Source organism: Lepisma saccharinum, chromosome 8, assembly GCF_977018435.1.
Source record: "Lepisma saccharinum chromosome 8, izLepSacc3.1, whole genome shotgun sequence".
Taxonomy (NCBI): domain Eukaryota; kingdom Metazoa; phylum Arthropoda; class Insecta; order Zygentoma; family Lepismatidae; genus Lepisma; species Lepisma saccharinum.
This window is the reverse complement of record NC_139236.1, coordinates 87,004,487-87,028,196: the sequence shown is the minus strand read 5'-3', so window position 1 is coordinate 87,028,196 and position 23,710 is coordinate 87,004,487. Positions and strand designations below refer to the sequence as shown.

The following is a 23,710-nucleotide window of genomic DNA, read 5'->3' as shown; positions in this document are numbered from 1 at the left end:
TTAAAGAAACGTTTCTTATCATACGGTGCACAGGCGATAAGATAAAGAAAAGGAAGATTAGCCTCTGACTATCCCATACATATCGCTAAGAGGATTCGTGAGGATTAGGTATTACGAGAAATTGTAGTGAAAGTGTAAAGTGTGATCGTTCGGGAAAGAAAAGGCAGTGTTGTAGTTCGTCTACGCAAGTGTGCATGGACTGTCTGGTCAAAGTCCAGTTGTAAAATAGGGGTGGAACCGATAAGGAAACTGGTTCCGTGAAAATTGTCTGCTACCGAGACAACATTGAAGGAGTTCAGAGTTGTTAAACCCATCACGAACACATAATACACAAAACAGCCGAACGATTACAAACGAAATGTTGATCTCAAACCTACAGCGTTGTTTCGTGCATGTTTTTACCTATCTCCCTGTAGATTCGATCTATAAGCCAGTTTGATCTTCCGTGGTGGGACGGTAGGAAACGCGAAGCATAGGACGCTTGTTGGTAAGTCTTCTATTTACTTATTTATTTAAATAACGGAACTTTTATCCCAATAACTATACGCTTGTACAAAATAATGAGACTTCCAGTGGCTTGCCCAAGGGGGTTTTGTGGGGTGCCATACTCACCGCTTTGGCCTAGTTCCACGAAGAGATGGCAAAATGAGGGTTGACTACTAAAAAAAAGTATAGGCTACGTATACCTCCCCCCATTTCCGCTTCATAAAACACGGACACCCCACTTGAAACTTCATACATACCAATTATAACAATACAATAACTAAGGAAGGAGAGAAAAACAATTGACAATTGCGTAAAGTATACGAGTAGAATATTATACAATGCATATTGAGTAAACTTAATTCCAATAAGGACCTTTCCTTAAGTTATTGGAGTAATTTGTTCATTTTCAGATAAATCTAAGTGAATTGATTCTTAATGCGACGTTTAAACTGAAAAATGAAAGTGATAAATCAGGAGGGCCAAGTCTCCCCAACCCCTTCGCTAGTTTTGCCTAAGCTTTACAAAACGTAAATCGATCACGATTTGCAATAAACATTTTTTAAGTTCATAATAATACCGGAAGAATGCTATGGACTGTTACATTAAATTGTTAAAAGGCGATTAAAAAGTTACGTACATATTTCTTACTATTAAGTTCTTTCAGCGGTATGAAAAGATGGTGAAATATATCCCGGACTGCTTAAAAAGAAATTTCTGTCTGCCGTACCATTTCTTAGAACAACATTGCGCGGATGCGTTCAAATGTTTGGTTTGACACCAGTCCTTAAGAAAACTTTGTTCTAATCATTGGTAATTTTGTATATTTAAAACATGTTAATCTTTCAAGTGATTGAATTGATAATGTGTGACTACATTTCCCACAAGGTAAAGAGCAGTGCTTTAAATTGAACATAAAAAATTCCCTGCATAATACTTGTTTCTGTGTATGCATAGAATAAAAATTGATACATCATTGACATTTTGACATTGTAAACGAAGAAATCTTTAATTTATCGAAAGCTTCCAATGCCAAGTCTCAAACAAATCTTTTTTGGCTAATGAAAAATTAACGTAATATATACACACATATATATATATATATCGGTTGGTTTTGTTTCATTTTTTAAAACTCTAGTTTATTATTATGTGTATAGTATTACAGCGTAAGTAAAATGTAATCATATTATAAGTTTTATTTATTCGAGACGGACTTATCACAGCACGCTACAACGCCAGACAGGTTGAATTCCGGACTGGGCATGGTTGTTCTCTGTGACTGTTTCTTCATCTTATCATCATTCACTCTCATCTTCGCGATTAGCCAAAAGTGTCAGAAAGCGAAGTAAATGAACTAAATCAATCACTTATTTAATCGAGCGATTTCTCTGCCAAACTACAAAGAAACGTTAAGAAACTGAATTTAGTTTTGCCGATATCGCTATCACTGTGTCCACACGACTGCTATCGCAATAATAAACAATAAAAGAACTTACCCTCCCCCTGAAATGAAACAGTAAATACACAACAGATAAAATTATAAAAAAGAACCATTTCTTACCTGGGACAGGAAATCCTTATCTCCAAGTTTCCTACACTGCACCTTTTATCGCAGCTGTGCAAATCTACGATCACGGACACTTTGCAACGTCCCTTATTAACTTTACCCTCTCCTGTGTTGCTGATAAAACGAGCCAATTTGAGACGCCCGTCAGATATGGGTAACAATTGAAGCTTGTATGTTCGATAGGGGTGCTTCACCTTTTCAGCTTGGCAGAAAACACAAACTCGAACACGGTGGGAGGGATGTGGTTGAGAATTGGCAAGGCACTGCGAGGCAACGATATGCACACATGCCTGTAAACTCGGACGGTATTTTTAGGCGGCGACCACGTGAAAATTTGTACCGGTTTTCTCGCTCTCTCGCTTGCTCTCCTAGCCAGGCCTGATCGATAAAGAAAAAGGGAAAACGCGCGAGTAAACAAGATCGAGGGAAAGGAAGGAAAAGAGGTTCCCGCGAGCCTGACGAAACGTTGTGGAATAAGCGAGAGAAGCGAGCGCGATTTCGCCCATCAGCTGTCTTACGGAGTGGCGGTGGGCGGAGCGCAGTGTTGCCAGCTGCCCGCATTGGAAAAGTCACCGAAAGCTGCAAACTAGGCCAACGTTACGTAACACGGCGCGGAAACCAACGTTCGCAAAGGCTCAGTGCTGCACGCGGGATGCGGATTGTTTTGCCCAGATCTGGTGGCACGAGCATAGGCGTTAGCAGTGGGGGTCAATTTCCCCCTCTAATCATGGATGTCCGCAGATTTTTAGGGACAAGCAAGGTATTTTTCCATGGGGTATATTACCCCGATAATAGTGTTGCCCCCGCAAAAAAAAATCACTTGAATTTGAAATTATCGCATTAATGTAAATTACTATGAGTGAAATCTATACTATACGCGGTACCATCTTTAAATTTGATAAATGCACTAAAATATGGTGCATAGCCGGCTCGAGGATCTGTGATACAGGGGTACGGAATGGTGATGGAATGATTGATTTGGTGTTTTAAGTCCACTTTATGCACAGTAAGGCTAATCGGGACTGGACCTACAGTTTAAAGTGGGATCCGAACCACTTGTGCCTTCACCGGGTATCTAATCCGGGACCCCTTGATTACAAGGCAACGACGCTACCACTGCGCCATCGGGAAGGTCAGGGTACGGAGTGGATCGAGGGTTGCGATGTGTGTGTGTGTGTGTGGTATATAATCGAAAAAGCACAGCATTTATACATTTATTAAGCTTTATAGAGAGTGATGCATGTTGTTATTATTGCTTCTTAGCAATAAGGTCTTACTTTCGTTTACAAGTTTACAAGATTTTCGAAAGGGGAGAGGTTACGTAAATTTTTTAAGTAGTGCGCCCTCGTTGTGCATTTTTTCCTGCCTTTCACGATCTTTTTCCAGATATGGTAGGCCAAAGGAAAGGAGGGAGGCGGATGATGTGTTGTTTGGTACGAAAGAATGTATTTATTTCAAAGTTCGTTTCCAAGTATGACATGTCGTTTCGGTCTGAACCCCCCCCCCCCATAAATCAACCTTCAAGCAGAGTCGAACCGCTAATTTCCGACTTTGAAATTTTTGAACACATGCCAGCTAATATTCTTCCATTTTCTCTAAAAAACCTTGGATTTGAATTTCTTCCTTATCGGAGTTTAACCCGCACCGTCTTGATCTTGAAAATGCGGCGAATGTAATCATTTTAAGTGTCGAAATGTGCATCATATATGCTTTATTATATTAACTGATAATTTTCACTGTTTTTTCCTTGTGTCTGATAATTTCCAGCTAATCTTATCATTGAATTTGACTACCAACCATTTGACTGGAATGAAATTTCACATATTTTGTGAATGTGTGGGGCTTAACTCAAAATCACCCTGCCGACTTTCGTGACGGAGGGTTTAGCACAGTACGCTACGATGGCAGCTGTACCGGGTTCGAATCCAATCATGGGTGTTCTTTGTGAGTGGCCTTTGATCAATTTCATCATATCACCAGAGGCGTCTCGTGAACGCATGCGTCAATTGTGGGAAAAAAGGACAGCTTGTTCTGCGACGACATTAATGAGCATTTCTACATTCTAATTTCTTCATACAGGAGAAGTATTTATTTTACACGAGAGCGCTCAACTAAGCTTATATGAAGCGAAAGAAAGTAATAATTCTTTTCCCACAATTGACGCATGCGTCACTTCAGATCCAAGAATGTAATATAAGATTAGTTCAGCGCTCTCGTGTAAAATAAACACTTCTCATATATGAAGCAATTAGAATGTAGAAATGCTCATGAATGTCGTCGCAGAGCAAGCTCTCCTTTTCCCCACAATTGACGCACGCGCAGCATGCACCGCATCCGTTCACGAGACGCCTCTGATTATCACATCCTCATATTAGTGATTAGCCCAAAATTGGCTGAAAACAAGTACAAAGAAACCAAACCAATCAATCAAAGCAATGGGTTAGCTACACTTATTTTGGCCAAAAAATATTGGCTCTTGCCAGTGCCGCAGCGTCTGGAATACGCCCCAGCGAACCCCCATATTTGTACGGCCCTGGTAACCTTAATAAGCTTCCGGAAGACAAAACTCAATACACTGAACAAAAAAAAGTCTTTATATCGTTGAGAGTGTTACCTTCACTCTCCCCTCCAATTCCTTTTTAATCTTTGTACAATGGCAGAAAGCAAAGTTGCTTGTCCACTCAATTATCATGTCCGAAGATTATTGACCTGTTTCTGAGACCTAGAATTGTGGGCTACATTCTTTTTTTTTTTTTTTTTTTTGCGTGTGTTCGACTCTTCACATCATTTCTCTTTCCGCGCTTCCATGTTACTTTCTGTTCTTGTGAGTGAAATCGAGGAAAGGGAAGGAAAAAGACATCGAGTTTTCTCTCTTTCACGAAGAAGAAGAAGACGCGTGGCGTATTGCATACACTGTTACGGCGGGAAACTGGCTCGGTGTCAATGTTGCCATAACATGTAGATTTGCAAGTGGGTATGGAATTGAGGTTGACAATGAGTTGCCATTCAAATGCAAGTAATATGGTTTTTAACCGTGTTTGGAACTTTGACTCATTTTGAAAAATGAAGTTAATGTTACATTAAAAAGTAACTGAAAATTACTTTTGTGGTTACTTTATTCCAGATAATATGAATCTTGTATGACCTTCTCTGAAGGCACACAATTGTCAACCACATAGCGCACCTGGCGTACGCAGAGGGGGTTGATGGGGCTACAGCCCCCTCCTAAATTTTGAGAAAAATCAACATTTTCAAATAAAAACTGTTGAAAACTCGAAAAAAAACAGTTTGTAGATGCAAACCTTGCATGAAATGATCCCCGATTGCCATTTTTTAGAGTATAGAGTTCTAAATATACGAAATAACTTATTGTGTATTCCGCCTCCTAGAAAACAGCTCTATACTACCCACCTTTACAATTCCACCTTCTTCAGAAAAAAAGAATATCCTGCGTACGCTAGTGCCCTGGGTTGGATATTTTGCAGGTTGACGGGTTCTGGCACCTGGACCCATAGCCAGTATAATCCTCTGTGTGTTTTTTGTTTGTGTCGTCCATATATGCGTGTGTGATTGACCCTCCAATAATCTCGTCTTATCACCAGGAGCGTATTTTCTAGGCTAGCTAGCCTATCTGCGAAGCCTGAAGTCTATAGAATAAAATTCAGGAGAAAAATCGATCAGAAATTGTAAATATTATTATTCATATCAGTGAGATGATGATGCTGATTCTGGAGTTGGCAACCTGGTTTCTTATGAGTTGGCAACCTGGTTTCTTATAAGTTGGCAACCTGATTTCTTATGAGTTGGCAACCTGGTTTCGTATGAGTTGGCAACCTGATTTCCTATGAGTTGGCAACCTTGATTTCTTATGAGTTGGTAACCTGATTTCTTATGAGTTGGCAACCTGATTTCTAATGAGTTGGCAACCTGATTTCTTAGCAGTTGGTAAATTTATTTCTATTCATAGCCTAGGACCACGTGACATAGTGAGATAGCCCAGATCTTGGACTCAGTATATACACCACTGCTTATCACCATTCATCCTCATCTTCGCGATTAGCCGAGAGTCATAGAAAAGTGAAGTAACATAGACTACCTAGGTAAATCAATCAATAAAATGAGTAACTGTAGCTGTTTCTTCCCATGCGTGCATTAGCTTGGCTTCAATGTAATCCATCATGTCTGATTGTCACACTTGTATGCACCCGCCTTGTCGGAAACGCTGCATAAAAATGAAACGGACAATGAAGAAAAGTGGCAAGCGCCACGTCTGGAAGATCTGTGACAGTACAGACATTTCTGGTTTATTTCAACCTTTTTTTTCTTTTTTTTATTTCAAAACAGTCACCTCGAGGCGAGAACTTGTCGGAAGTGAAGAAAGTGACAAAAACATACAAGTGAAACATGCATGCACGATGCACAGACATGTAACACAGTGCAAGTTCTTTTTCGCTGTTGTCACACGCCTACATTATTACGCAGCTCAAACGCCTTTTTCCTGTAACTTTCCAGTGGGTAGATACTTAATTGAGAACGGATTTCCAAGCAAGGAATTATGGGTAACTGGTACGGTTTGAATAATGCTGGTTGATTGCCAATAATGTTTATCCAAAGTTGACAGATTTCGTACCAAGAATAATAGAAGTGCAGATGCCTCAGTTCCTACCCTTACAGAGAAGCGAATGCGAACAGTAACTAACGCCGCCATGCGGGTGGAAGACAAATACGTAGCTGAAAACCTTAGACAATTAGTTTCAAGCCGCGATTGATTGATTGGCTTTATTTTACTTCGCTTTTTGTGCCACTTTTGGCTAATTTGTGTTACCCTTTTGTAAAAGAGGACGTTCAAAAACAAAAGTAGACGTTTTCGATGTAAATTTAATATTCATGAAGCCTTTAAATATAGGTTTTACTAAGCTTAGTGAAAAAAAATATCGATATGAAATTAGAGGGAAAAAGTCGATTCACTTATGAGCAGCGAACTATTGTCGATTGAATTGCCTTCCCTCTGTCAGATGGGTCTGTGAGGGCAAAAAGAGAAAAGCATTAAATGTCCCATTCTAGTAGGTATAGGTATAGCCCTTGGCTCTATGGCTTAGAAAGATAAGGCCCGCAGCTATGATATGTTGGATATGGAAATTACAGAAACAGGTTATGTGGTAAAGCGGCTGCCAATTCGCGATTAAAATTAACCGATATGCCATTTGGTGGGATTTTCCGGAACTGCTCTGTGTAGGATACGTTGTGTTAAGTCGTTTAAAGCATGGGGAATATGCGAAAGAGTAAGGTCTACTGTTCAGGTTGTTTTTTTCGCTCTAAATCGTTTTATGGGTCAGAACAAATGAAAAGTTTTCATGATTTCAGTCAGGGTGGCGACAGACCTGGAAAACCGGGAAAAGTCAGGGAATCTGAGAGGTCAAAAAAAAGTCAGGGAATTTTGTCTTGATTGGCTTTTTTTTATGCTGTGGAATGAATGTGCCAGGCGTTTGCTTTGAAAGATGTCATTATGAAGCACTACATGGGAACAGGAAATCTTGTTGCTAAGTCTGAGCATCGACTTTTAGGCCCCTGTTATGCACAACACAATTACAGTACCAGAAACTAGTGATGGTAGGTGGGGAGGGAGGGAGAGAGAGATTGCCGGAGGGGCAGAAAAAAATTATAAGTCTCTAAATATTACGTGGAAAATGCATTGGATTATCATTTCTTCTTATCTGTATGGGAGCAGTAAGGTGACAGAACTGTCACCAAATAGAGGGGTGGGGTGGGGGCAGACCACTGAGTCATCGTCCGATAGTTGTCGGACGTCGTAGTACGGCACTTTGTCTGAGATTCTGAAGGAACATGGAAATAAATAAGGGCACTATGCTACCCTGTAATTTTTCGAATGTCGTGGTGCAGTATTTGTCCGATGAACATTTTAGGCTCAATTGATGCATATGATTTTTGTCGGATATCTCCATCCGACTAACGTTGAACTTCGACAAAATGTCTCACTACAACATGCGACAAAAATTGCATGCATGGCACTTTTATGAAATTGATTGTTTTTGGATGTCTTCGGACTGCAACATCTGACGAAAATGGCATACATAAACAGAGCCTTGTATATCCGAGTTTGTCTGCTGTGGTACCACATTTTATTGAACAAACTTGGAGCATTACTCTGCTGCACCACTGCAAATATGCTGCTGGAATTTTATTACTCTTCTTGGCTCACTTAACCTTATTTAATGTAGCAATCCGTACAAAGGGTTTATTTCTCCCCCTTGGCGTAATACTTGTTTTGCACAAGTTCCCATGCGTTTACAATGACATTAACTATTCTTCGATATCAATATGAATCAAACAAATCACGATATATATGTTGAATAGTATCACAAAAAAGTGAAACAGAAATCTGCGTTGGTAAACGTTATAAAAATTTGACAAGCGCATGCTCGTGAGAGATGGATATTAATCTGTCACTACGAAGTTAATGTGCAATGTTATGAAATAAGATACTAATAATAAATACGTAAATATTTTAATATTATAATTACACAAACCATTCAGTCCTAAAAGCATATAACTTTCTTCAGTTATTGACGTTTCTCTGCCAACCCTAAATTTTCACATTTCATCTACTGATTTATACGAGGGGCATCAAGAAAGTAAGTTCCAATTAGCAGGGACCTTGATTTTTCGAAAACGCGATAACAGTGTACAATGTTAATTGCTGCAAAGTAGTATTTATGAATGTGCAGAGATGTCTGGACACATTTTTCACCCGTTCAAAATAGCGAAATAACGCGAATATGGCATAAAATTAGAATTTTTGGCGTTTTTCGCCAATTTTAAAAAATGTACGTACTTAACGAAAGATACCATTAAATCTAACATTCTTGTATTTTTTAGGCTTATAGAAACAAAGGAAGGATAAAGATTGTCCAGTTGAATGAGTAAGTGTTATGAAGCAAATTGTCCATCAGCATGTTTATTCTCTTTGCTTTACGCAATGAGAACTTGACGAACTGAAACAAAAAGCCAAACAAGCTGCTGACATCTGCACTCGGTTATGTAAAAATCCATTGCTTAAAAGCACGCAGGGTATAAGACAAAAATTAATGAAAATGGTCATGGACAATTTGCCAATCAATACTTGTACATCCCATTACATCGAAATTTCGTATATGTGAAGTGCGTTGGTTATTATTAAGTGAGGTTATTCGAAAATGAGTCTTATAATCATTTTAGAATTTTAAGAAATAGTTCTCATACCGGCACTGAATTTGAGAGGCAAATCACCTGCTTCGCCTCAAATACCTCAAGGTCAACATGTGCATTAAAACAAAATAAGCAAAATTTAATGGCATAAAAATGTTCATAATATGCCTACAACTAAAGCCTCAATAATTTCATGTATTTTTTCAAACACATTACATTCTGATTTAGTGAAGTCTAGAACAGAACGAACCTCGAATCACAGTGACTTTTAATTCGAACTTTGATAATTCGAATTAATTTCGTTAATTCGAGCAGAAGTTTATTTCCCTTAAATTCCTATTGAAACCAATGTTAAAAATTCATGTGTAATTCGAATTTTCGAACCTTTTATTTTGATAATTTGTAGGCATCAATCCAGAGACAGGCGTAAGGAAGATTAAGTTTATTTGTGTTGCTTATTCAGCCTCCATCCTTTCCTCAATACGTGAGATTGTCCACCCATTTTGTGTGCAGGTGTTCGTCCTTGAACTCCACTAGCCAGTGATTTTTGAAAGTCTTCTTATCTGCTCTCATTTGTCAGTTATGATTAGTCAGGCTACGTTGTTCGCAATGTCGAAGCATGGCGCGTTGAATCTCAAGTAAACGTTACTGATGACTTGTTTCAGGCAATAAATGAACTTGGAGATTTTGTTAACCTTGTAAAAATAAACAAAGAAAAATTATAAACTTCTTTAAGTGAGAACAGGTAGCTAATGTTGTTACACGTGTATGTGATTTTGTGTATTAATGCAATGCACTTACTTAAACTTGTTTTCCATTTACAGGTAGCTAAATTACTGCACATTATGAGAGGAATTGTTTTTGGCTTGCACTATAGGACCTCGCACAAAATATAACGATAAGGTCTAGTGCAGAGTACTTTTGCTCGCTCGCACTAGTTCGAGTCCCCCACGCTCGAGCATTTACAATGGAATATAATTATCCGCGCTGACAGTTTCAGCCCACTATTATGTATTTCATGTTTCATTTTCATAATTACTGTATTCGTAAGATAGACTAAACTACACTCATGTGCATAAGTTAGGGATAATTTGGTTGAAGGTATTTATCACAGGGGGAAAATGGAGAACCACCCATATATGGATTGAAGGTTGAATTGCAAATGGTATCAGACTGAAAACAGTGTGAGAAAACGTACAGAGTGGGCAACAGGAACGAAAATGCAAAGGGGTTTGAAAGTCAGGAACTGTACCAATGTGTTAGTCCATGAAATGTGCGGAACAGGGACATCAATAGTGTTTGTGACATCCCCGCACTGCAAGACGTGCACCACAACGCGAGTGCATGCTGAGGATTAGGTTATTAAGAAGTGGCTGGGGTATGGCTTGCCATTCTTGGACCAGTGCCACTCCCACAGCTCGGGAATGGACCTTGGAACCATTTGACGATGCGAAATTCGCCTGCCAAGCATGTTCCATGCATGCTCGATTTGGTTCAAGTCTGGTGAGCGACTGGGCCAATCGAATCGTCTAATGTCTTGAGTCTCAAGGTACACATCCACTATGCCAGCTCGATGGGGACGAGCATTATCATCCATCAGAATGAATTCAGGACCCACTGCACCCCGAAGCAGACGGACATACTGGTCCAGGATGTCATCCTGATACACCGCACCTGTGATGGTACACAGTGTGAAGACATGCAGGGGCGTGCGAGACCCCAGGATGATTCCACCCCACACCATGATTCCGCCACCCCTGTAATGGCCCAGTTTAGAAATGTTAGCTGGACGGAATCGTGTTCTTGGTTCTCTCCAGATGAAGACACGTCGTGAATCACTGGTAAGACAGAACCTGGATTCATCTGTGATCAAGGCATGACTCCATTTCTCCTGGGTCCATGTGTGATGCTCCTTGGACCAATCCAAATGGGCTTTTCTTTGCATTGGGTTCAATGGAACACACATTGCTGGTCTTCTGGCATACAGGTGTCCCTGAGCTAACCGTCTGTACACTGTAAACCATGAAACGGTGGTCCTTGTAGCAGCTGCAAGATCTCTACCGAGATCCGAGGCGGTGCTGTGTCTATTGCGCTTGGCTGTTGGGCGTAAGAAACGGTCCTCTTGGACGGTGGTACTCCTTGGACGGCCTCCGCCAAACCTCCGAGTGACGTTTTCACCCTGTTGGAATCGTCGTCAGACCCTTCAGATGACACTCTGGGGGACATCCAGTTCACGCGACACTTCAATCTGCGTTTGACCCCTCTCCACCCGTCCGACGATTCTTCCACGCATGAAATCACCCATATGGTGGTGCCTCTGCGCCATTCTCCTACACGTGCACTGACAATCTGGTCAACAACACTTCTGTGTGCACGCTGTCTGTGATGTACCGAAAACAACTACTGGCGTGTTGAAACATCACTCGATACATACCCGACTGCAATGAGTGTATACAGTGACGCCAAGCTGTAACTTCGGGAATTTTGTGTGGCACACAGTCAAGGACTCGTACTCGGAAACACTACATGCATTTACCACTGTTTCTCAACATGTTTCTTATGTAATTTCACATTATTCTTAAAATGTACACTCATGTGCAAAACTTAACATTGATATCATGACTATGTTCACCTAAATTTCAATTTCACTGCGTCTTTCACCTCACGATCCATATTTGAGGGCCGACTACCACAGACAGACTAAGATTATACGTGTACTACTGGGCTTCGAGTGTTATTCGCTCGAGCGAAAAAGTTCTCGGTTCAGTGCGCTATCTAGCGTCGTCCGTTGCGAACTATTCGGCGCTCGACCGAAATGCTCTTTCTGCAGCACTCTAGCCAACTGCATGTTCATTATTTTTGTTTGTACTGTAGTGCAGAAGTTTTGCTTTATTCATTTTCTTTAGTAATGCGTGTTTTTGTTAATTCGATTTCTTTTCGTGTCCCCTTGGAATTCGAATTAGTGTGTCCACTGTATGTGTCGGTCTCGTCTCGATTTTCATCTGCCTCGTTCTAGGTTTCGTCCAGTCTCGAAAAGTCTAGTAGGACCTCGTCGCCTTGTAATGAAGGGGTCGCAGGTTCGATACCCGGTTCAGGTAGTTAGTGGTTCTGATCCCACTTTAAACTGTAGGTCCAGTATCAATCAATAGAAAAGTTCAGTCTATGTTTATAGTCTCGAGTTTCAAGCGACAGTCGTGGTGTCTCGTCTCGAAAACGTCCTTGGACTTATGTTGGATTTGTCTAAACATTACAGTGCGTAAAAGCTCTTTATGGCTCCTGAAGGTTATGGTGACTCCAAATGCAACGCTGGGAGCGTTAAGAAAGAAGAAGAAACCTGACACTCGATTAGTCTTACACGTGTTTAGAAGCTTCGTAACATTCCTAGCCAGGCATTCCGATTCGGGAGTGTTCAAAAGGCTGGCCGTGGAATGGCAAGTGCGTTTAATAGGATGGCACAACTTTTTCTGCTATTTCCGATCGTGTGGACAATGGTTTTTCGCCCGGGGAGCCAGACATTCCATCACACGCATGACCTTGGGTGTGGTCAAGAAGAAGACCTGTCGAGAGAACACACACGTGTTTCCAAATGGATTCTGTGAAAGAAGGAGGAGGGTGTTTTGGTGGGATTCCTCAATGAGTTGAGCTACGGAATGTGATTCATTAGTTTGCACAGCATCAACGGTGTTTACACTAACAGCAGACAGGGATTTTAGTCGTGAGAGTAAAATTTATGCACTTATTGCGATTCCAGCTTATCGGGATAATTATTTTCTTCTGCACTTTATTACGTTTCATTCGGTGGTTGGGCTAACCCTGTACGGTAATTTGATATCTATCTATTATCTATTTTGATTAACTTTAGTTGCTTTTGCAGTTGTTCATTTTGCACTTAGTTCGTTCCGCGCTTGTTCTTCTTGTACTTTGTTCTTTTCGCGTTTATTCTTCTTGCACTTAGTTGGTTCCGTGCTTGTTCTTCTTGCACTTAATTCTTTCCGCGCTTGTCTTCTTGCATTTCATTCGTTTCGCGGTTGTTCCTTTTGCTCTTGGTTCGTTTCGCGGTTGTTTTTCATGCACTTAGTTTGTTCCGCGCTTGTTCTTTTTGCAGTTAGGTCTTTCCGCGCTTGTTCTTCTTGCACTTTGTTCGTTCCGCGCTTGTTCTTCTTGCACTTAGTTCTTTCCCTTTCCGCGCTTGTTCTTCTTGCACTTAGTTCGTTCCGCGCTTGTTCTTCTTGCACTTAGTTCTTTCCGCGTTTGTTACTCTTGCACTTAGTTGGTTCCGTGCTTGTTCTTCTTGCACTTAAGTTCTTTCCGAGCTTGTTCTTCTTGCACTTAGTTGGTTCCGTGCTTGTTCTTCTTGCACTTAGTTCTTTCCGGGCTTGTTCTACTTGCATTTAATTCGTTTCGCGGTTGTTCCTTTTGCACTTGGTTCGTTTCGCGGTTGTTCTTCCTACACTGATTTCTTTCGCGGTTGTTCTTCTTGCATTTGGTTCGTTTCGCGGTTATTATTCTTGTGTACCTAGGTATTAACTTCGTTTCGTGGTTGTTACGTTGTGGCTTAATTCACTTTGCCCTCATTCCCCTTTCACGTACATATATTTTGTTATTTTACGTCGCTTTTCTACCTCATTAGGTAGATGATTGGTGAATAAATTAAGATGAATGTTGAATTTATGAAAGAGAGAATGAAAACTTTCACGCATTCATTTTCTCGTTACTTTTAATATGTATACACTAATCAGTTTCTCTCGCGTTGTTTCGCGGTTATTGGATTTCGCACTTGTTCCTACCTCGCTTCTACGCCGAACGGGATTTTACAGAATTCCTGGAATAGTACAGGAATTACTGGTTCCGAGAATTAAACGTGATATCTGGATATATACACACCTTGAACGGAGTCCCATGAGGAAACTTTACCACAACTCCTGGTCGAAATCCGTTTCGTTCCAACGAGTCTGCAGGCGGTCTGTGTTTGGTTTGGAAATGAAAGCCAAGCTCCAGTGCACTGTGCAGCCAGGAGTTGTGGGTTCGAATCTTGTGTGAGACGTGGACGGTTTATTTTCTCGGCTATTCACATCGTCGCCATTTTCCTGGGAAGATAGTGGTGCAAGGGAAGCCTGTTGCTGGTTGCTTCAAATCAAATTTTCTAACATTCAAGCATGCTACGATGTTGCTCCTGAGTTGAATTAAATTGTTGTTTCAAGTTCAATTTTATGCACAGAAAGGGTAATCGGGACTGGAGCTGCAGTTTAAAGTGGAATCCGAACATGTGCATCCATTGCATATCAAACCCGGGTCCCTTGATCACAAGGAGACGACGTTTCCCCATCAGTGATAGCTCCATGAAGCCCCAGGTTCACTTTATACTATGTCGAAAAATGTTCACCTGAGATGACCGCAACCCACCCGAGTCCCTCGCGTGTTAGTCATGAGCCCTACCGACTGAGCCACCGCAACTATAATGTAATAATGAAATATTAATTTGACTTGCCATCATCCATGCCTTGCTCCATTCCAGTGCCCACGCGGGATTCATGGGAAAATACGGCTGTAATTCTATTATCATTTGAACGCTCGGGTGAAATGGCCGATAAGAGATTACTGCATCGGTCGAACACATTGAAAATGACTTTTGTTATCGCCAACATAATCTCCCTGTCAGAAGGAGATCGATGGAAGTTAGTTCCTGTGAAATCTTCGCAGCTTATCTTGTGTTTGTGCTAAGGTCAATGACGTTTCCTTATCAAACAAAACCCCTCTTTTTCCGACTAAATCTACGCTTACAGCCTCAGATTAAGAAGGGCAAAGATAAGCTATTTTGTTATTTTAAGTCACTTATCTACCTCTATATAGGCCAGAAGATTGATCCTAAACCGCGTTTGGTATAAGCTGATTACTTTCAACCCCCTCTGCTGGGGGAAGCCAGGCTGCGAATAAAGGCGGAATCGCACGGAACTGGATTTCCAGTAGGGATGCCCTAGTTGGCGCTGGGATACCTGGCCTGGCTCGCTGCTTCATTGGTTTTGACGATTAGACCGTGTTCTAATTGCAACTGGCTTTCTCTGCTAGATTCTGTGGAACAGCCAATCAGAGCGAAGTTTGGTCATGTGAGGATAATCTGTGAGTTTGGAAAGAGGAAGTTTTTATTCTGTGGTTTCCGAGTGGTGTTTGTTGTTGTTCGCTGCTCAATGAAAGAAAAGAACAGAGATAATGTGCATTTGGGTTAATTTAGGAATTTATCCAAAGCGATGAGATTTGTGCACGACAAATGTGTTAGCCGATAATGAAAATCCTTATTATTGCCAGTGTATTAAATGTTTGACATATTTAATTGAACAAAATATATATTTTTTATGAATGAATCCTTCGAATTTCATAAATATATTTACGTATCAGACTTCATCAAAAAGTTTGTTGAGTACACCTGAATTACCATACTCTCTTTCGAGCCAATTTCTGGTCCATACAAATACTTTTACTATATTTTATTATTTTTATTTTTAATAACGACATTAACTATTCTCCTACGTTCTTCAAATCGCTCGTCCATCTTTTCAGCTTGTCGGCTCTGCCCAATGCCTTGTGGGAACAAAAGCACACCGACAAGTACGGTAACAAATAGCGAAAGCTAGCGGATGGGCTAGTACCACACAAGTATAGTCAAAGGCCAACTGGAAAACCAGCAGGGAATCTAACCTCGTGTGATCCAGGCTTAAGCTATTAGCTGGCCGTGCCTGAAAATCGTGTTGTCGCAAGCTGCTCAACGCGAGACCATATTCCACGGACCTTCGTTTTTTGTCGTAACGTGACTCGTGTCAAATGTTTCGTCCAGTGTGCGGCCTCCCATAAGAGCCTCATGCTAAACATTTCCTGAGATCGTTCTGGCCTAAACAACACATACAGCGTGTTACCGCACAAACTTTCACAATGTATAGGGAACTTACTTCTGATACGGTTTTCCTGTTGGACTCCTATTTTCGACGCTACGAACCCTCGAAACTCGAAATTTTATCGTGAATGTATGCAATCACGCAGCGCAGGCTCGCAGTTGTCACTAATTAACTGACTTTGCAATTAATATAAACAAAATACGTATATGACTTATCTATTAATAATCAGTTTGATATCTTCCTTGTATGTCTGAAAAAATCTTATCGTAAAGGAAATTGAGCTAAGTAATTTTTTTAAAAAATGATCGTGTCAAAGTTTCGGTCTGATCTCGATATTACAGGTCTGTCTCGTTCTCGGTCTCGTCTCGGAACCACCCCTAACCAGCTTCATTATGGTGTATCGTAATATATTATTTAATTAGTTTAATAAGCCTTTGATATCTGGGGACTTAAACCACCACTGCCATGTCGGTAAGCCTGCTCCAGTTATCATACAAGAGTTCAATTTCGTCATTCATGTTCTCGAGATATCAAATAATGGGGTTGATCAACTTTTGAGAGTTTATTCGATGCTAATGGTGTCACTCGTCGACCATCTTTCAAATCCGAGATAACGAATTTGACATTTCGGAGAGAAGGAAAAAAGAACACATTTCACTGATGTCAATGTCCTTATGGCTGGATGTTTTCGAGTAGCATTATTGTAGATATTTTTTTTTACTGTGAGAGTAAGTGATCTTTGATCCTAGTTGAAATAGTGTCTTGTTTTGTGTTTACCTCACGAGAAATATACGAGGGTTATTCAATAAGTAAGACTAGCAGATGAAGTACTTCAAGTTGCGCATCGGTCTTTAGGTCATGGGAGCGTTTAGCGTTGTGTTGCGAAGCCAAGTCTCCTGGATTAGAATGCTGAGTAAAGTATGGATGTGAGATTATGTTTGTCTCATTGTCCATTTTGTCTGGTCCAGAGATATCGTCGTTGGAATAGCCAATAGGCGTATCTCAAAAATCGTGCTTTTCAGTTACGTTTGTAGTTTATAGGTTTTAAACGAATCTACCTATAGATACAGATTATATGTATTGGTTGACTAATTTGATTTATTTTATTTCGCTCTTGTACCACTTTTGGATAATCGCCGCGAAGATGAAGATGAGTGATGATATGTTGAAATTGATAAAAGGACAGTTGCAAGGAACATCCAGGCCGGGTTTCGAACCCGAGAGTCTTGGCGACGTAGCGCGATGTGCTAACCACTCCGCCACGGAGGCCTACTTATGTATACAGTCTGTAACAAAATAACTGCATCACAGCTAAAAATTACGGGAATGTTGAAATATTGAAATATATTTAAATTGCCATTGTAATAATGTGCAAAACAATGGAAAATTGCACCTGGGATTGTTCCTTGGTGAATATTGATTCTTTTTGTTCTTTTGCACTGCTGTCTTTCATTCCACTCTCTGCCAACAGGTGTCTCTGATCCAAATGGCTGCCGCCTGTTCCTGACGTGCAGCCGGGTTTACTGGTGGAAATCATATGAATAGTGAGTAGAAAATCCGTGTAATGGATTTCACTCTATCGCTAGATTACTAAAGTGTGTTCCAGCCGTGTCTGAGAGGTAGTCTGGACTATTCTCAATTACTAACGTGCAGCCAGCCATGTCTGAGAGGTAGTCTGGACTATTCTCAATTACTAACGTGCAGCCAGCCATGTCTGAGAGGTAGTCTGGACTATTCTCAATTACTAACGTGCAGCCAGCCATGTCTGAGAGGTAGTCTGGACTATTCTCAATTACTAACGTGCAGCCAGCCATGTCTGAGAGGTAGTCTGGACTATTCTCAATTACTAACGTGCAGCCAGCCATGTCTGAGAGGTAGCCTGGACTATTCTCAATTACTAACGTGCAGCCAGCCATGTCTGAGAGGTAGCCTGGACTATTCTCAATTACTAACGTGCAGCCAGCCATGTCTGAGAGGTAGTCTGGACTATTCTCAATTACTAACGTGCAGCCAGCCATGTCTGAGAGGTAGTCTGGACTATTCTCAATTACTAACGTGCAGCCAGCCATGTCTGAGAGGTAGTCTGGACTATTCTCAATTACTAACGTGCAGCCAGCCATGTCTGAGAGGTAGTCTGGACTATTCTCAATTACTAACGTGCAGCCAGCCATGTCTGAGAGGTAGTCTGGACTATTCTCAATCACTAACGTGCAGCCAGCCATGTCTGAGAGGTAGTCTGGACTATTCTCAATCACTAACGTGCAGCCAGCCATGTCTGAGAGGTAGTCTGGACTATTCTCAATCACTAACGTGCAGCCAGCCATGTCTGAGAGGTAGCCTGGACTATTCTCAATCACTAACGTGCAGCCAGCCATGTCTGAGAGGTAGCCTGGACTATTCTCAATTACTAACGTGCAGCCAGCCATGTCTGAGAGGTAGCCTGGACTATTCTCAATCACTAACGTGCAGCCAGCCATGTCTGAGAGGTAGCCTGGACTATTCTCAATCACTAACGTGCAGCCAGCCATGTCTGAGAGGTAGCCTGGACTATTCTCAATCACTAACGTGCAGCCAGCCATGTCTGAGAGGTAGCCTGGACTATTCTCAATCACTAACGTGCAGCCAGCCATGTCTGAGAGGTAGCCTGGACTATTCTCAATCACTAACGTGCAGCCAGCCATGTCTGAGAGGTAGCCTGGACTATTCTCAATCACTAACGTGCAGCCAGCCATGTCTGAGAGGTAGTCTGGACTATTCTCAATCACTAACGTGCAGCCAGCCATGTCTGAGAGGTAGCCTGGACTATTCTCAATCACTAACGTGCAGCCAGCCATGTCTGAGAGGTAGTCTGGACTATTCTCAATCACTAACGTGCAGCCAGCCATGTCTGAGAGGTAGCCTGGACTATTCTCAATCACTAACGTGCAGCCAGCCATGTCTGAGAGGTAGCCTGGACTATTCTCAATCACTAACGTGCAGCCAGCCATGTCTGAGAGGTAGCCTGGACTATTCTCAATCACTAACGTGCAGCCAGCCATGTCTGAGAGGTAGTCTGGACTATTCTCAATGACTAACGTGCAGCCAGCCATGTCTGAGAGGTAGCCTGGACTATTCTCAATCACTAACGTGCAGCCAGCCATGTCTGAGAGGTAGCCTGGACTATTCTCAATTACTAACGTGCAGCCAGCCATGTCTGAGAGGTAGCCTGGACTATTCTCAATTACTAACGTGCAGCCAGCCATGTCTGAGAGGTAGCCTGGACTATTCTCAATTACTAACGTGCAGCCAGCCATGTCTGAGAGGTAGTCTGGACTATTCTCAATTACTAACGTGCAGCCAGCCATGTCTGAGAGGTAGCCTGGACTATTCTCAATCACTAACGTGCAGCCAGCCATGTCTGAGAGGTAGCCTGGACTATTCCCAATCACTAACGTGCAGCCAGCCATGTCTGAGAGGTAGCCTGGACTATTCTCAATGACTAACGTGCAGCCAGCCATGTCTGAGAGGTAGCCTGGACTATTCTCAATGACTAACGTGCAGCCAGCCATGTCTGAGAGGTAGCCTGGACTATTCTCAATCACTAACGTGCAGCCAGCCATGTCTGAGAGGTAGTCTGGACTATTCTCAATCACTAACGTGCAGCCAGCCATGTCTGAGAGGTAGTCTGGACTATTCTCAATCACTAACGTGCAGCCAGCCATGTCTGAGAGGTAGTCTGGACTATTCTCAATCACTAACGTGCAGCCAGCCATGTCTGAGAGGTAGTCTGGACTATTCTCAATCACTAACGTGCAGCCAGCCATGTCTGAGAGGTAGTCTGGACTATTCTCAATCACTAACGTGCAGCCAGCCATGTCTGAGAGGTAGTCTGGACTATTCTCAATCACTAACGTGCAGCCAGCCATGTCTGAGAGGTAGTCTGGACTATTCTCAATTACTAACGTGCAGCCAGCCATGTCTGAGAGGTAGTCTGGACTATTCTCAATTACTAACGTGCAGCCAGCCATGTCTGAGAGGTAGTCTGGACTATTCTCAATCACTAACGTGCAGCCAGGCATGTCTGAGAGGTAGTCTGGACTATTCTCAATCACTAACGTGCAGCCAGCCATGTCTGAGAGGTAGTCTGGACTATTCTCAATCACTAACGTGCAGCCAGCCATGTCTGAGAGGTAGTCTGGACTATTCTCAATCACTAACGTGCAGCCAGCCATGTCTGAGAGGTAGTCTGGACTATTCTCAATCACTAACGTGCAGCCAGCCATGTCTGAGAGGTAGTCTGGACTATTCTCAATTACTAACGTGCAGCCAGCCATGTCTGAGAGGTAGTCTGGACTATTCTCAATTACTAACGTGCAGCCAGCCATGTCTGAGAGGTAGTCTGGACTATTCTCAATCACTAACGTGCAGCCAGCCATGTCTGAGAGGTAGTCTGGACTATTCTCAATTACTAACGTGCAGCCAGCCATGTCTGAGAGGTAGTCTGGACTATTCTCAATTACTAACGTGCAGCCAGCCATGTCTGAGAGGTAGTCTGGACTATTCTCAATTACTAACGTGCAGCCAGCCATGTCTGAGAGGTAGTCTGGACTATTCTCAATTACTAACGTGCAGCCAGCCATGTCTGAGAGGTAGTCTGGACTATTCTCAATTACTAACGTGCAGCCAGCCATGTCTGAGAGGTAGTCTGGACTATTCTCAATCACTAACGTGCAGCCAGCCATGTCTGAGAGGTAGTCTGGACTATTCTCAATCACTAACGTGCAGCCAGCCATGTCTGAGAGGTAGTCTGGACTATTCTCAATCACTAACGTGCAGCCAGCCATGTCTGAGAGGTAGTCTGGACTATTCTCAATCACTAACGTGCAGCCAGCCATGTCTGAGAGGTAGTCTGGACTATTCTCAATCACTAACGTGCAGCCAGCCATGTCTGAGAGGTAGTCTGGACTATTCTCAATCACTAACGTGCAGCCAGCCATGTCTGAGAGGTAGTCTGGACTATTCTCAATCACTAACGTGCAGCCAGCCATGTCTGAGAGGTAGTCTGGACTATTCTCAATCACTAACGTGCAGCCAGCCATGTCTGAGAGGTAGTCTGGACTATTCTCAATCACTAACGTGCAGCCAGCCATGTCTGAGAGGTAGTCTGGACTATTCTCAATCACTAACGTGCAGCCAGCCATGTCTGAGAGGTAGTCTGGACTATTCTCAATCACTAACGTGCAGCCAGCCATGTCTGAGAGGTAGTCTGGACTATTCTCAATCACTAACGTGCAGCCAGCCATGTCTGAGAGGTAGTCTGGACTATTCTCAATCACTAACGTGCAGCCAGCCATGTCTGAGAGGTAGTCTGGACTATTCTCAATCACTAACGTGCAGCCAGCCATGTCTGAGAGGTAGTCTGGACTATTCTCAATCACTAACGTGCAGCCAGCCATGTCTGAGAGGTAGTCTGGACTATTCTCAATCACTAACGTGCAGCCAGCCATGTCTGAGAGGTAGTCTGGACTATTCTCAATCACTAACGTGCAGCCAGCCATGTCTGAGAGGTAGTCTGGACTATTCTCAATCACTAACGTGCAGCCAGCCATGTCTGAGAGGTAGTCTGGACTATTCTCAATCACTAACGTGCAGCCAGCCATGTCTGAGAGGTAGTCTGGACTATTCTCAATCACTAACGTGCAGCCAGGCATGTCTGAGAGGTAGTCTGGACTATTCTCAATCACTAACGTGCAGCCAGCCATGTCTGAGAGGTAGTCTGGACTATTCTCAATCACTAACGTGCAGCCAGCCATGTCTGAGAGGTAGTCTGGACTATTCTCAATCACTAACGTGCAGCCAGCCATGTCTGAGAGGTAGTCTGGACTATTCTCAATCACTAACGTGCAGCCAGCCATGTCTGAGAGGTAGTCTGGACTATTCTCAATTATTACTAAAGTGCAGTAACTGTGACCAGTGTAGAGGCATGCGGAAAATCCTAAGTGACACTTCACCACGCAAACAAGGCAAGATTATGGCCCTGAAATCAGCTGGTTTTTCATATATAGACATATAAAACAAGGTCCAGCATTAATCTAAAGTAAAATATGAGCGGTATAATTGTCTACATATCACCTAAAACACACTTTGCTTTCCATTGTGTTAAGTGGTGCAGTTGTTTTGTTACAGACTGTATATTATTCACTTTTTTTAACGTAGCTTTTCTAGTTCTGTGGAAATCGTGTCAATGAGAAACATCCCTTGCCGCCGAACCTCTGTGGTGGATTGGTTAGCACAGCGGCTAGGGCGTTAGGATTCCCGGGTTCGAATCCCAGCTAGGGCATGGGTGTTCCACATGAGTGTCCCTTTATCAATTTCATCATGACATCACTCATCCTCATCTTCGCGATTAGCCAAAAGTGGCAGAAAAGCGAAGTAAAATAATCCAATTCAATCAATAGATGCCTTGTAATGGATTCGAACCTATGAACTCCACCTTCGTAGTGAGCTCCGGAGACCATTCTGTCACGAAAGATTGCTTACATCAAATTTTTCCGCCCCGTTTTCCTCATCTTGTACTGATGCTCCATTATCTCGGTGCTAGTTCAACCACCCTGAGCTCTGTCACTGATTCCCCTTCTACAGTTCCCCCCCCCCCAAAAACGGATGCACAGCGTGAAAATGCATTAATCACAATACTTTTAATTTCTCCTAGGTTTGCGAATGCATCTCTATTTGCAGCCGGATGCGAATTTCGTGGGGACGAACAAAGAAAAGGCTTCATGCCCTTTTGCAGTGTTGCCACACAAAGGAAAATTTCCCTAGGTGCACAGAAATTTTTTGTTTTGAGATAAATTTTTTGATATGAAGATATCAGTGTCACGCTTTGGATTCGAGCTACTTTGTTTTGTCGCATAATTTATTTCCCCAAGAAAGTAACGACCATTGAAAATTTTAGTTTGGCTTGAAGGCAATAAATACCCTCCTCCCAATATCCTAACATCTTTAAAAAATGTTGGTGACGCATCTAGTGTAAACCTAACGTTAACTATTGACATGAAAATGTTCATAATTTCAATATTTTTGTAGCATTAATCTTCCTTTTCAGGCCCGAATTGGTGGGCGAGCTTTGGGTGCTACAGGCCCTTCATCTACAAAAAAATTGGAAAAACATTGCTTTGAAGAGGGTCACAATTTTTAAAAAATGAAAATGAGGTAAAGGAATTTATTTAAGAAAGGATATTGGAAACCATCTGATATAACTGAAGTTGTGAATGATTTCATTTTGATTTTTATTTGATTTCCTTTTCCACTTCGCTTTTTGTGCCACTTTTGGCTAGTTTGCGAAGATGTGGGTGAGTGATGATGACATGATGAAATTGAGGAATGGACAAATTTCCACGCCCAGGCCAGGATTCGAACCCGGGACCCCCGGCGTCGTAGTGCTAACCACTCCGCCACAGGAGCCGGCTGAAAATGTGATTGAAAGGAGGAGCTGACGATGATGTTACTTCCGGGCGTTTATAAACCCGGACCACTTCATTTTCTGTTATTTCCAGCGCTTGAACTGGAAATGTTAACTGCGGGATGT

At 42.2% G+C, this 23,710-nt stretch overlaps 1 protein-coding gene across 2 annotated transcripts in view; it reads right to left on the bottom strand.

The window, feature by feature from the left end:
- The window catches only part of LOC145991267 (solute carrier organic anion transporter family member 74D-like), a 150,316-nt gene that overhangs the window by 98,246 nt on the left and 28,360 nt on the right, over positions 1-23,710 (bottom strand). The window contains exon 1 of one of the 2 annotated variants that reach the window (XM_083127238.1): positions 2,045-2,553. The exons of the other annotated variant lie outside the window; for it this stretch is intronic. The gene's annotated coding sequence lies outside the window, so the exon portion shown is untranslated. Of the gene's footprint in view, positions 1-2,044; positions 2,554-23,710 lie in introns of those variants that run through there. 2 annotated transcript variants of the gene reach the window in all.